General features: G+C 35.9%; 1 long non-coding RNA gene across 11 annotated transcripts in view; it reads left to right on the top strand.

Annotated features, from left to right (window-relative positions):
- The window catches only part of LOC144305187 (uncharacterized), a 214,417-nt gene that overhangs the window by 101,530 nt on the left and 97,172 nt on the right, over nucleotides 1-15,715 (top strand). Inside the window, exons 3-4 of one of the 11 annotated variants that reach the window (XR_013372237.1) lie at nucleotides 4,607-4,685; nucleotides 5,076-5,198. The exons of 9 other annotated variants lie outside the window; for them this stretch is intronic. This is a non-coding gene — a long non-coding RNA (uncharacterized LOC144305187). The remainder of the gene's footprint in view (nucleotides 1-4,606; nucleotides 4,686-5,075; nucleotides 5,199-15,715) is intronic. One more of the 11 variants, XR_013372241.1, reaches the window with a different exon arrangement.

The following is a 15,715-nucleotide window of genomic DNA, read 5'->3' as shown; positions in this document are numbered from 1 at the left end:
ACCTACTAGACTGCAATGCCTGTGTCTGTTTCTCACTGATGTCTTCAGCTTTACTGTTAGGCTAATAGGAGAGTTCTGCCTCTAAGATTATCTAAATTTATTAACTTGTGCTCCTCTTTCCTTTGGAGATATCTGGGATCATTCAACAAAAAACAAATTGCCAATTCATAGAATATTCATTAGCAACTTCCACACAGACAGATAGCCTTCAATTCTCATATAGGCACATGCATATAATCATACAAATCATGATCTTTTTGTTTATTATGTCCATCAGTTAGTTTACAAAAAACCCTTATTAAACATACCCTTTTAGTTGCTCTTCTTTTTGAGCAGTTACCTGATACCAGACATTTTGATAAGTGTTTTATAAAAATAATTATGTTTAATTTTCTCAGTAGTCCTACGGGATAGATAGTAATAGTAGTGTGGTAGTTCCTTCTTACAGATATGAATACTGAGACCTAACAGATTAAAATATCTTCTCTAAAACTACACAGTTGGTAAGGAGACATGCCACGCCTCCAACTCAAGAATGTGTAAATTCTGCACCATTAACCAATAACATACACAGCCTAAACTTTGGTAAACCCTACTTTGAAAGTGTAAAAACCTGTCTGGGACTCCACAAATAAATATCAGCCAGACTGGAAAAGGAAAAGGAAAAGGTAGCGCTGCCATTAATCAAGCCAGGTAGGATGCTGGACGCAGAAAAAGGTAGTCTCCAAATTGATGGAAAACATTTCCCGAAGGCCATGCAGTAAGATGCCTTAACAAAACCTCTCTTTGGATGACTTCTGCTTGCTTATCAGTGATGCTCCCACAAGTTCTTGTTTTTCTCATCTATTACTGGGGACATCTAATTGCTAAAATGCTGTCACTTTGTGACAGCACGCAATTCATAGTTAACCCTTGCTTCTCTTAATCACTCTTAAAAGCAGCATCTAATCATAATTCGTGCCCTCTTACCTTAGACACACTGCTGAATCATTCAGTAGTAACCAAGACCTTACAAAAGATGCTTCCCTGCTCTCAGCATGTGTCATTCCATAGTTCCTCCAGAGTGCCCTCCTTTGCTGCAACAGATCAATAAATCTGATTCTGTCAGACTTTAAATATGTGCCTGGTGGTCTTTGGCTGATTAAAACTTGGGATGCCTTGGTGGCTCAGCGGTTGAGCATCTGTCTTTGGCTCAGGGCATGATCCTGGAGTTCTGGGGTCGAGTCCCACATCAGGCTCCCTCCATGGAGCCTACTTCTCCCTCTGCCTGTGTCTTTACCTCTCTCTCTCTCTCTCTGTGTCTCTCATGAATAAATAAATAAAATCTTTTAAAAAAAACTTTAACAATGCTTAGCGAATTAATACACATAAGTAATTCCCAGAGGAAGAAAAACAAATAGCCATTAAGTATAAGAAAGAGTGTTTGGCATCTTTTATAATAAAAATGCAAACTAAAATGGTATGCCACTCAAGTGTATTAGTAAAGATACTTAAAACTTTCAAAGATTCTGTATTGTCAAGATCTGGTAATGAAGAAGAGCCTGGATACTGTCACACATGCAAATGAAGTTCTGTGTTACTTTAAATTTTCTGGAAGGAAATTTGGACATAAAATTCTCATTTGTAACCTAACTTTTTTTTTTGGGGGGGGGAATATAAATAATAGTGAAAGGGAATATAAGGGACGGGAGAAGAAATGTGTGGGAAATATCAGAAAGGGAGACAGAACGTAAAGACTGCTAACTCTGGGAAACGAACTAGGGGTGGTAGAAGGGGAGGAGGGCGGGGGGTGGGAGTGAATGGGTGACGGGCACTGGGTGTTATTCTGTATGTTAGTAAATTGAACACCAATAAAAAATAAATTAAAAAAAAAAAGAAAAAAAAAAGATTTTATTTATTTATTCATGAGAGACACAGAGAGAGAGAAAGGCAGAGACACAGGCAGAGGGAGAAGCAGGCTCCATGCAGGGAGCCCGACGTGGGACTCGATCCCGGGTCTCCAGGATCAGGCCCTGGGCTAAACCGCTGAGCCACCCAGGCTGCCCTGTAACCTAACTTTTAATACGTTATTGGAAAAAAATAATTGAAGTACAGAAAAAATTTACGAGGATATTCATGGCAACACTTTCAGAAAAAAGAAAACAAATGATATAAATGCCCGCAAAGAGGCATTTAGTAAAGTTGTGATGGTACATGTATAAAACAGAATTCTACATCAACAAAAACAGCCTTTGTAAATTAATATTCAGTGACATGCTAAATTAAAAAGATAATTTATTGAACGATACATATAGATCAAAATTTTATTTAAAAGTTTAGATTTATGGTTTTCTATGTGAGTGTATATAGAAAAGATACCAAACAAATACTCATAGGCTTTCTCTGGTGGCAAGGTAATAGGTGTCATATCCCTTTCTTGTACTTTATGCACATGTGTTACTTTGTAAAACAAAATATAAATGTGAGGTGTAATTAATCTGAGGTCCACATGCATTTAATTAATTAATCTGAGATCCACAGTCATTGTTTCAGGCAAAAAAATGTTAATAGCCAATATTTTCGCTATTTTTTATTGGCCTATTACTAGCTATAGTTAATAGCATCTGTATCAGAAGCCTGTTATTTCCATTCCACAAATATGATATCCTCAACACATCAGACTGCATTTTTTTCCCCAGTGGAAAAGAAGGAAAAAAGAGTAATGAGCTAAGAGACAAAGGTCAATGAAGTTAGACCTTTAACCCAAGGGTCTTTAAAACCTTTAATCCATAGATTTGAGCAAATATATTCCTTCCCATACACTTGATTTAAGACCTCAAATTGCCAAAGAAACTGGTTAAACATGCTACTAAACATACTTTGCTGGAAAACTCTTCAGTTTACTCCCTGTACCCACACCCCAATCCCACAGAGAAGACCAGGCTACCCAAGCTATCAGTTGAGGCTACGATTCATCTATGGGAATAAAGAATAACTGAAGTGCCTTTGGTTAAATACAGGCAACTTTCTCAAGAAAACATCCTTCTTGAGTTACCCCTTCACAAAGAAAGATGGCAGGTGTGGATGGCCTGAAGATGACCCTAGCAACGGAAGATATAGAATTTCTGACTGTCATTTAGTAGCAACCCTCTAATGACTGCTAACTCAATCATAGCATTCAATAGTACTGAGGACTTTTAATATATGTCATCTTACTCCTGAGTTTTTAGAAGTATTAGTTATTGATTGGAAAGTATAGTTATATTTTTATGTTATTCCCCACTGAAGTGTGAGCTCCATGAGACCATATTACTCAGTAGATGTGAATAAATTAAGTCATGTGTCTATAATTATTACTTTTCTCATGTAGCACATGACATCCATCCAATAAAGTTTATTTAAAAGAATTTAGTTATGTTCATACCTCATGCATAATTTGTCATGGTAGATAATTTGTAATATGTTTAATTTGGAGGCATACTACTCTTTATAATTATTTTTTCTCATTATAAAATATACATCATTTTATTTAATAAATGGAAAATATAGTAAATTATATAGTGAGACCAAAACTTCCACAATCCCATCAGCCTCTTCTCCCTGAAAAAGAAATCATTAACTTTTGAAATATTTACTTCTTCATATGCAGATTTTACTTAGTTGAGATCAATGTGGGTGTATGTATGTATCTTTTTTCTTTTTTAAATATTTGATTTATTTATTCATGAGAGACGCAGAGAGAGAAAGGCAGAGACACAGGCAGAGGGAGAAGCCGGGTCCATGCAGGAAGCCTGACGTGGGACTCAATCCCGGGTCTTCAGGATCACGCCCTGGGAGGAAGGTGGCACTAAATCACTGAGCCACCCGGGCTGCCCATGTATGTATCTTTAATATAATATTTTTTGTTCTGGGGCACCTGGGTGTCTCAGTTAGTTGAGCGTCTGCCTTTGGCTCAGGTAATGATCCTGGGGTCATGGGTTCACATCAGGTTCCCTGCTCAGCGGAGAGCCTGCTTCTCCCTCTCCCCTGTCTTGTGCTCTCTTCCTCTGTCAAATAAATAAAATATTTTAAAAAATAATAATAATATTTGTTGTCCTAATTTTTCAATCATAGTTATATCATAATTCTCTTTAGTATTCAAATGTATCTTTATAAAAGTCATTATGATTCCTATGTGCACATTTAATTGATATGTATACATCTAGAAATAATAACAAATTCTATTTAATTATTATACCTACCCATTCCTTTTCCAGCAGAAGAGACCATAACAGCCATTGGGCCTCAAACCTTTTATAAAATGTATATAAGGGACGCCTGGGTGGCTGAATGGTTGAGCATCTGCTTTTGGCTCAGGTTGTGATCCCAGGGTGCTGGGACCGAGTCCCACATCAGGATCCCTGCATGGAGCCTGCTTCTCCCTCTGCCTGTGTCTCTGCCTCTCCCTGTGTCTCTAATGAATAAATAAATACAATATTTTTTAAAGTATATAAAGTATGTATTTAGATCTCCCCACTGATATAGCCCTGATTAAAAATTATGCTAATGATCCCTTTTTTCTTGTATCTTCAAAGGTGCATGAATGGAGGGAGCTCATAACTATAGCCTCTTTTCTTTTTTCCCCCAGAAATTCAACTTAAAATGCTCAATTTACATTTGATAATAGTGATAGCATATTCCATAGATTTCATAGTGGCATTACAAAGGTAAGCTCAAGATACTCTATTTCTTTAAAATGCAATTTTCTTTTTGGAATTCATTGTTTAATGCCCTAGAAATGTCACAACATATGTAAAGATTTCTTATGAACATATGATTTCTCCTTGTGTCAAAATTCAATGATTAATATTGATTCAGATTGAAATAATATGGCAGGAACTGATCAGATGAATATGATTCCGTTAGTTTTTCTAGTAATTCCATCTTCTTACCCTAAGTCTTCATAGTTGATAATACAGATGATCAGGAAGCCAAGTGGCTGACAGTATAAATCTCTTATCTGAGGATAAAGAGAAGCAAAAAATAATATATTTTAGGTTAAAATTCAGTACTCATGTGTATGCTGAATTATTTACTGAACACTTCTGATGTTCTAGGTTACAGTTCCCTTGACCTGGAGGAACTCACCGTTGAGTGGGCATGTCTGATATGTCAAGAAATAATTATAATGCAGCAGTCAATCATATAAAAATGTTATTCAAAGAGTATAATGGAAGCAGGTATAAATTTCTCCCCTTATGTCTGATATTTCAAGAAATAATTATAATGCAACAATCATAAAGAAAGTTATTAAAAATGAGTATAATCGAAGCAGGTATAAATTTCTTCCCTTGTAAGAAATCTCAGATGACTTATATAACAGAAGGAAGATGTTTAGTTATTTGAAAGCCTTTTGTTAATTACTGACATCATCAACCTAGTCTTTAGACAAAGTTTTGTTTTTTTTTTTCTATTTTGACCCACTAGCTGCCCTTTTAATAACCCTAATAAAAATGTTGGGGAGAGAGTGGAGCTTGAAGAAGGGGAGAAGGGAGATCAGGGAAAAAATGTACTCATTCTCTAAACTCATTCTCTCTTTTTCGAAACAGTTATTTGAACATTTCATTAGGATATAGCAAAATCTATATGTTAACTTTTTCTTTGTCATCTGAGAAATGCATTTCAGTTCAGGCCCATTTGCTGCTAAAAATACTTTCAGAAAGCAAAAATGTAAACTAGTATTTCTTGGGTAATGTTCTGTTTTCAGTGAAAATGTGGTATGCATATATTTTTATCCTCCCAAAAAAGTCATTATGATTTTTCAACCTAATATGAAGGGAAATTTTACTCTTTAGAGATAAGAATAAACAGATTGAGTACGGAAAAAAGAAATGAAAAAGAAGAGTAAATCATAGTCCTTCGGGAGAACAAGGATTAAGAATCTTAGTTGTTTTTCTTTCCATTTTAAGTCAGTTCAAGCTGCTCCTACCAGACATTAAAGACCTATTTTGACAGTATGTTCAGAAGGAAATAATGAAGCCAAGAGTTGAGAGATATAACTGAATCATATTATCAAGTCTATAAAGGATATTGACTTAATAACTAACTTCTAAAGTTCTAATGTTCCTATTGCCTGAGCTCTTTGTTTACAGGGAAACATGTTCATGTAACATAGCTTCAGATAGAAGAAATACAGAAAAATAATATGAAATAAATAATATATAAAAAATAATAAGTAAGACTCTTGATAGTTGGAAGTATCATGGAGAAAATAAGTCAAGGTAATGTGATAGAAAGTGATTTAGGTTTTATTGAAAGTTTCTCTGTGGTTGTGGCATAAAATTTGAGACTTTAAATGAGAGAGAAATATTCATGTAACTAGAAGGAGTTTTTCATGCAGAGAGACAGCTAATGCAGAGGACTTGAGGAAAGTCCTTGGAAGTCATTCAGAATAGCATAACCTGATTTACATTTTTTAAAAGATCACTGTCTACTGTGTAGGAAACTGATTATCAGAGGGTAATAGTTGAAGATGTGAAATTGGGAAAAAAGCTGTTGCATTAGTCAAGGTGAAAAGTGAGGGTGGTGGTACCTAGTGTTGATAGTAGAGATGGAGACAAGCAGTTGTAGTCAGGGTGTATTTGGAGAACTACTAAATGGTAGAATTAGTCAGAAATACTAATGTATCATATATGGGGATGAAGGAATGGAAGAGTCAAGCAAAAAGTTTGGGGGTTGAACCACTAAATAGGACTTGGTGTAATTTACCATGATGGGCAATTCTGGAGAAGATGAGGGGAGCTGGGACAGAGGATTAAAATAAGAAAAAATTCTGTTGCAAACATGTTAAATTTGAAGCACCTGTACAACATTCAAATACAGATGCTAAGCAGGCACTTGTATATACATTTTGTGACCTAAGGGAAGAGTTATGGAGAGCATAAAATCTTGAATATCATCAGCATAAAAATGGGTTTATAGCCAGGGCCTGAAGAGTATCACTTAGGCAGATAATGTGTAGATAGAGAAAAAGGTCCTGAGATTCTCTGAAGGATAAAGTTAAAAAAGGGCAGGAAATGAGCCTGAGAAAAATTAGCACATAGGATAGGAGGAACATGGGGCATTCATGCTATGGGAGCCTCGTAAAGAATTTCAAAGAGAAGGAGAATGGTTTGCACTGGGTGGCATTACTTAGAAGTCAGTGAGATGAAGACAGAAGTGGCTGTGAAACTGATGACATGGAGATCACTGGTACCCTTGCCAAGAGCAGTCTGAGGTAAAATGAAGAAGGAAGATAAATTGGAGAGAACATAAGAATGACGGGAAGGTGAAGAAGTAGTGAAAGAAATGAGAGATGAATAAGCAGTACAGAAAGAATAGAGACAACTTTTTAAAGTTTCACTATAATGATTAACAGAAAAATGGTCAGGTGAATGTGGCACCCAAGGTAAGTTTGTTTGTTTGTTTGTTTTTAATATGTTGGACGACTCTGCACATTGATAGGAATGATCCACAAAAAGCAGTTGGAGGATGTGGATGGTAGAGGCAGGAAGTATAAAAGGCAAGCCCTTAAAAAAAGTAACAGGAAATGAGATACAGGAGGAAAGTAGGGAGTTGGCCTTCAATAAAACCTATGTTTTTTAATTGGTAAGGACAGTGATATAGAATATAGGTATAGATATGGATGCAGGTAAGTTAGGAGATTTGGGAGGCAAGATTAGAGAGTCTCAATCTAAGTGGTCAGTGACAATGATGTAATAGGCACAGCTGTTTGCTCTGCGTGTGGGTGGAAGAGTGTGCAAGGGTTGGAAGTTTAATGAGAGAGAAGGCAAGATAATAGTAAATTAGTTATCTTGAGACTGGAAAAAAAAATCTAGGATGGTTAGGTTCATTAGAACCCAGACTCAATTTTGTAAAACTGACCTAAATACAGTCTTATGAGGATAAAAATAGGACCAAGCGTGTAAAGTCCTTGGATGAAGTGCCTGAAATACAGATAATAGATGTTCTAAAATGATAACTTTATTACCCATACATATTGTAGCCCCAGTCTTTTGATTAATCATTAGGAAAAAAAGATTAGAGAAAATTAACCAAGGTAAGAAGGCAGGGACAAATGAGTATTCTTCTAAATTTTTTAAATCATTGAGGTATAATTGACATAAAATAAACTTTACATATTTAAAGTATACAATTTGATAAATTTGACATAAATATAACACCTATAAAACCATTACCCCGGGATCCCTGGGTGGCGCAGCGGTTTGGCGCCTGCCTTTGGCCCGGGGCGCGATCCTGGAGACCCGGGATCGAATCCCACGTCGGGCTCCCGGTGCATGGAGCCTGCTTCTCCCTCTGCCTGTGTCTCTCTCTCTCTCTCTCTCTCTCTCTGTGTGTGACTATCATAAATAATAAAAAAAAAAAACATTACCCCAAACAATCAAGATAGTGAATCTAAGTATTACCACCAAAAGATTCCATGCGGCCCCTTATAAACCATCCTTTGTTGTCCCTTCCTGTCTCCCACTTCAAGGGAACCATAGATTCTATCAATAGAAATTAGTTTGTATTTACTAGAATCTATACAACTGTTATCATATAATAGACGTTCTTTTTTGTCTGACTTCTTCCATTCATTGTAATAATTAGAGATTTTTCTTATGTTGCTTGCACTGATAGTGTCTTCTTTTATTATTGAGCAGTATTGCTGATAATATACCATTATTTATCCATTCACCTGAGATGATCTATTCACCTGAGTTTGGGTTGTTTCCAGTGTCCAGTTTGAGGCTATTATAGATAAAGTTGTTATGAACATTTGCATATAAGACTCTGTATGAACATATATTTTACATTCTCACCAGCAGTGTGAGAGTTCCCATTGTTCTACATCCTTACAAATACTTTGCTCAGTATTTTGCATTTCAGATATTGTAATAGGTGTGAAATGGTTTCCACTTGTGATTTTAATTTTCATGCCCCCAATGATTAAGGACATTAGGCTTTCTTCATGTTTATTTGCCATCAATGTCTCTTCTTTGGTAAAGTTCAAATCTCTTCTATATTTTAAAAATTGGGTTGTTTGTTTTTTTTACTGTTGAATTTAGAGAGTTCTTCACATACTCTGTATACAAGTCCATCATATGGGATCTGCAAATATTTCTCTTCTGTGGCTTGTCTTTTCCCTCTTTTTTTTTTTTTAAGATTTTGTTTATTTATTCATGAGAGACACAGAGAGAGAGAGGTAGAGACACAGGCAGAGGGAGAAGCAGACTCCATGCAGCGAGCCCGACGTGGGACTCAATCCCACGTCTCCAGGATCAGGCCCTGGGCCCAAGGCAGCGCTAAACCACTGAGGCACTTGGGCTGCCCAAGAGCAGGGATTCTTAATTTTGATAAAGCCCAATTTATTTTCTCTTTTCCATTTATAGCTCATACTTTGGCATGAAATCTAAAAAAAAAAAAAAATCTGCCTCACTCCAGGTCACCTAAGTTTTCGCCTATATTTTTTCTAGAAGTTTTAGAGTTTCAGAATCCCCTCTAACATTTGTTGGATAAAGAAGTGTGAGTGATATGAATCGTACATTAAGTGGTAGAAACTACAATCAGTCCAATAAGTCATGTCACAAAGGTACTTCAAATTCTATCTTCCACTGCAAAATGTCCAAACCTCCACAATGAAGTTTGTCCAAACCATAGGAACAGGGTAGAATGATGATTTGGGCTTATATTGAAGAAAGCTGTAAGAGTTTGAGCCCTCCTTTTCCCCAGATTTCTGGAGTATAATTGGACAGGTGCATATGGTCATCACTGTTCTTGGGGACAGGGAGATATTAGCACCACCCTTAGTCATCTTTTTCTTTTAACACATTGTTTTTGTAATAGTAGGGAAGGGAGGGATCATATGTTAGAGAGAGGGGGAGGACAGCCCCACACCAGGAAAGAAGGCATGTATACTTTTGGATTCCTGTGGGGCAGCTCAACCAACTGAAGTTACAGTATTTTCACTCAAACCAAAGCTCTATTAGGAAACAAAGCTTCCAGTGTAGATACCATTTATTTCAGCTTTGGAAACCTCTTAATTCTGCAGCCACAGCCACAGCCACAGCCTGGCATTCAGGATGGGTGGGGCCCAGGATTTTTCTCCTTTTGTCTGAGTTGATTTAATTTGCACAGAGACAATGTTTTTTTTTTTGTTTGTTTGTTTTTGTTTTTGTTTTTGTTTTTGTTTTTTTAAGGAATCCCCTGTAATATGTGGTTTCTATTCCCCTATTTTCATGATGACATCTCTTAGGTTTTCATGTGGTTTTAACAAAGCCTAGAAGAGTTTTCTAGATAGTAGAGATGAGAAGAATTTATGTAGATTCTGTTGAGTCAGTTTCTCTCCTGAGTTTTCTAAACCTATTCTATGGCAGTGGCTCAAATACTACCCAATGTCTCATGTGTGGTTTTCTGTGGAACTTTGTGTGTATTAGGGAAATCTGTCCAAAAGGCCAAAACACTCATAACAGCCAGCATCCACTGGGGAAAACAACAGCTCTCAAACTTTCATTGTCATCCCCAAGTGGATCTAAAATTGGCACACAGACTGCAGGACAAGCTGAACCATAAAATGATGTGTTTGTTGCTATTCTTTAACAAACATTATGGGCACCCCCCCACCCCCGGCCCAATCTCCTAATAGGACCAGCCGGTCTGCTAACTTTTTGCCTGGTTAACACATAGTGATCACTAATTTCCCTCCTTTCATTCCAAGTGTACTGGCACATCTCTGTAACTCTTAATAAAAAGGCCAAATCTTTGGTCTACCCAGATTGAACCTAAATACTAGTTGTTAAAGTGTGCATACCTGACACTGACTGCCAAATTAACGAGAACTCACCTGGAGGAGAGGGTCAGGGCACCATTTGGGCTGCCGGTTTTTACTCTAATTCCTGGTACTCAGCTTTCAACCACATCTTCAATTGCCCTCTCATTGGCAGGCAATAACATGGAAGAGCATTTATTGCCCAATTAACTGTGTAATGTGGTCAATATATTTGTTACTGATTTCCTGGTCTTCCCTTAAATCTGGATAAATGGCCCATGAAATTGTCAACCTTCCTTTTCCAGAAAACTACATCTCTGTCAACATTCCAGCCATACCACAAAATTGTCAAGAACTGTGAAGGGTCTGAGATTTTACCCAACTTAGAAGCTAACGTGTTGGCCAGTTATATTTCCATTGAGATACTCTTAGAAAAGATGAGGTTCATGTGTCAGAGACCCAGAACAATTTATTGTTCATTGTAATAGCAGTAACCAGATTATCAGCATCTTTGTGCCAGCACATGCACCTCAGTTGGCACAGGTGATGTGAAGAAAGAAATGACAGCCACACATGCAATGTACTGTGCTTTAGTGGAGGCACTTAGGGAATCCAGCTCTTTTATAATGAGTATTAAGCATGACTTTGCTTTCGTCTGGATGGAGACAAAGCTTTTAACCATATGAACATTTTTAAAATAGTCTATAATAAAGGGCAGTTAATACCTAGTTTATAAGGTATGAAGAGATGTGAGAGATCTATTGAGAATTATTTTCCAATGGTAATGTGTTCTTTTACTGTGGCTACTTTTATCACTGGTTTTAAGCAATTTGATTGTGATATGCCTTGTAGTAGCTTTCTTCATAACTCTTGTGCTTAGATTTTGTTGAGTTTCTTGATGTTTGGGTTTATAGTTTTTACCCAATTTGAAAAAAATTAGCTGTTTTTTATTCAATTCTTTTTGCTCTCTCCCTCTCTCCTTTCATTTGGAAACTCAAATTGTGTATATTTGGCCATTTGAAGTTGTCTCAAAACTCCATGATGCTTTGTTTATGATCTATTCTTTTTAGTTTTTTTTAACATTTTGCTTCTTTTTAAATAGCTTTTATTACATCTTCAGATACACTAATTCTTTCTTCTGTGATGTCAAATCCAACTAGTGTTATTTTTTATTCCCCATATTGAACTTTTCATCACTGCAAGTTTTATTGAACTTTTATATATATATATATATATATATATATATATATATATATATATATATGTTTTATATGTTTTATATGTTTTTTATGTTTTATATGTTTATATGTTATGTGTGTGTGTGTGTGTGTGTGTGTGTGTGTTCCATATCTTTGTAGCATCATCAATCTTTCCTCCGGCTTCTCGAACACATAGTATACAGCTTTAATAGCTTTTTAAAAGTACTTGCTTCTAATCCCTACATCTATGTTAGTTTTGGATAGATTTTCATTTCATTTTATTTTTCTGCACTTGAACTTTATTTTATTAAGACTTTATTTTTAAGAACAGTTTAAAGTTCACAGCAAAATTGAGAAGGCACAGAGATTTTCCATATTCACCCTGTTCTCACACAAGTATAGCCTCCCATACTAGCCACATCCCCTGCCAAAGTGGTACCTTTGTTATAACTGATGAACCTACACTGATACATCATAATCACCCAAAGTCTATAATTTATATTACGGTTCATACTTGGTGCTATACATTCCATGGGCTTGCACAAATGTATAATGGCATGTTCATCATTACAGAATTATGAGAATATTTCATTATGTAAAAATCATCTGTGCTGTGCCTTTTCATCCCACCCTCAATCCCGAACTCCTGCCAACCACTGATTTTGTTTATTGTCTCCATAGTTTTCTGTTCTCCAGAATGTCATATAGTTGAAGTCATCAGCATGTAGTCTTCTCAGACTGGCTTTTTCACTTAGTAATACCTGGGTAAGATTCATCCGTGACTTTTCATGGCTTGATAACTCATTTCTTTGCAGCCCTGTGTATTTCATTGTTGGAATGCACTTTATGAATAAAACTGCTGTAAACATCCAAGGGCAGGTTTTCATGTGGACACAACTTTTCAATCCATTTTGATAACTAGAAAGTTTTCTCATTTGATCATATGGTAAGAATACGTTTAGTGTTGTAGGAAACCACCAAACTACCTTCCAAAGTGGCTGTACCATTTTGCATTCCCACCAGCAGTAAATGAGTGCTTTTGTTACTCCACATCCTGACCAGCACTTCGTGTTATCAAAGTTCTAGATTGTGACCATTGTAATAGGTATGCCATGGTATTTCATTTTGATTTGCATTTTCCTGATGAAATATGATGTGGTGCATCTATTTATGTGTTTATTTGCCCTCTATAAATCTTATTTTGTGAGGTGTCTCTTAGGGTCTTTGTCCCATTCTTTAATTAGGTTGTTTATTTTCTTACCATTGACTTTTAAGAATTATTTATATATTTTGGATTAACAGTCCTTCATCAGATGTGTTTCTTGCAAATATTTCCTTCCAATCTGTGGCATCTTCTCATTCTCTTGACCTTGTCTTTCTCAGAGCAGTAGTTTTTAATTTTAATGAAGTCCAGCTTATCAATTATTTCTTTTATGGATTATGTTTTTGGTGCCCAAGAATTATAACTGCCTTGGCCTTCACAGACTTCTAGCTTCATCACCTCTAGTCAAGGAGACTGATAGACTTTGCCTAGATTATTTTTTTTCTGTACTATAGCCTGGAACCTTTCTCCTGGGAGTTAGCTAGGGAAGCAATTTGTTTTCCATCTCTCAGAGATCATTAGATTTCATTGCTTTATGTCCAGTCTCTTGAAAATGATTGTTTCATATTCAGATTGTTTCATATATTTTACTTGTTTTGTTGTTGTTTCCAATGGAAGGGCAAGTCTGGCTTCTATTATCTAATATGATCATAAGTGAAGTCAGTTGCTTTGTTCCAGAATGTCAATAAGATGCTTCTCTTCCTTCCTGTGAACTCTCATTTAGGTTTTATTAGCATTAAATTGCAATTTCTTATATCTAATAGCCAAATCCTATTCTGAATCTAATTTTCTTGATACATACATATATGAAAATATATGAGATTAGAACCCTGGCATCCTAGAAAAAGAAGAAGTTGTTGAGAGCACCTTTTCCTCTCCTCATGTTTGGAAAACTGAGACTGGAATAATTAAAGAAGTTAGCCTATTGCTCCCGAGTTGATGGTAGTATGAACCTAGAACTTAAATTTTACTACTACAGGTATCCTGTATTTGATTACTTAAATCCTATAAGAAATATTTTAGAAGTGAGTGGTTTTGATTCCTCTAACTCTATGGAAACTTGCCATTCTGTCAACTGCTTGAGACCTCAATGAATTGACTAATATATGTTTACAGAACACAGAAGAGCAAATAAGTCAAAGTTCAAATGTTATTACCTGCCAGTCAGTGCAATTGTGAGATTTAATTGTGGTTTCTAAAATGATTTGCCATTGATAGATGAAAATCAATTGAGAAAGTTAGCATTACAGTGATTATAAGGGAATTCCATAAATATAGCCATATGCTTAAAACATAAATTCCAATTTTAGCCATTTAAAAGCATACAATTAATGTCTCACTGGTATATTATGCCAGCATATGAACTCTCTTTTAAGCATTTTAAATAATTGAGCATTAAATAACAATAAAAGGAAAATAGCAGTTTCATGGTGATACTGCTGCCAGCAAGGTCTTAACTCAGGATTTTGCTCCCTATCAAAGCATGCCTTTCTTCCTTTTCTCTGCATTTGCCAGTAAAATGTTCTTATAAATCATTTAAGACCCACAGTCCATAATCCTAAATTACTCTCACACGGATTCTACAGTTCCTAGGGAAAGCTAACATTATTAACTTCTGCTGGCATCTGTAAAGTGTTCTGGCTTTCCAGACCCTATAGGATTCGTCATTCATTTGTAGATCATAAGTTTTTACAATGCCAAACTTGGCTGTCTTTGCATTTCTCTTTGACATTGGGGATATTTGTTTCGACAGTGGGAAAATATGTTAGAGAAAGAGAGATAATGAAGTCGTCTATTAAGCCAGGTGATAAATTGTAAGTCATTGAACCATTCTTTTGTTTCAAGAACAACAGGTTCAGAATCACTAAAATTTATGGCAACTCAGCAAGATGTTATATGGAGTTGTCTTGAAACCTCTGGGCTTCAAACTCACATAAGATGGGTTGCTTGGCAGAAATAAAGGGTAAGAAGGTGGGAAAGTATTATTAGGTCTTTTAAAAGAAGAAATGTATCTTGTTCATGGTATGCTTAAAATTAATTTTGTAATCTAGAGGTTTAAAAATTATGAAATTTTTAATCATAAAACTTTATTAGCTACAAAACCATGTTTATAAGATAACTAAAATTTTGCTTCATTAATTTACTTATTCATCTCCTCTCCTGTGATCTTTGAAAATGTTTCCTCAACAGAAAATAAATTTTAAAAAATATAAAGTTCTTACCCAGTATAGCAACTGGGTTCTTCATGAATTATTTCACTCATCACCCCAGGGCCATGTTCTCCCCTCTTCCTATTTCCTTCTTTTTATGATTTTTTTTTCATTTCCATTTGCACTATTTCTCTCTTACCAGTGGTATAGAATGATATTTCATTCTCATAATTTTCTGAAAGATGAGAAAAGGGAAAAATAACAGGAAAAGTGCATATCAATGTTTTTCAATTTTTAAAAAGATTCATTTATTTATTTTAAAGAGAGATAGAGAGAGTACAAGTGGGAAGGGCAGAAGAACACAGAGAGAGAACCTCAAGCAGACCATGCTGAGTATGGAGCCCCATATATGACTTGATCTCATGACCCTGAGATCATGACCTGAGCCAAAATCAAGAGTCAGAAGCTTCACCAACTGTGCCACCCAGGCATCCCACTT

This window comes from Canis aureus, chromosome 35 (genome assembly GCF_053574225.1).
Source record: "Canis aureus isolate CA01 chromosome 35, VMU_Caureus_v.1.0, whole genome shotgun sequence".
In the NCBI taxonomy this organism is placed as follows: Eukaryota; Metazoa; Chordata; class Mammalia; order Carnivora; family Canidae; genus Canis; species Canis aureus.
Note: the sequence above shows the minus strand (reverse complement) of the source record. Positions and strands in the feature narration are given on the sequence as shown.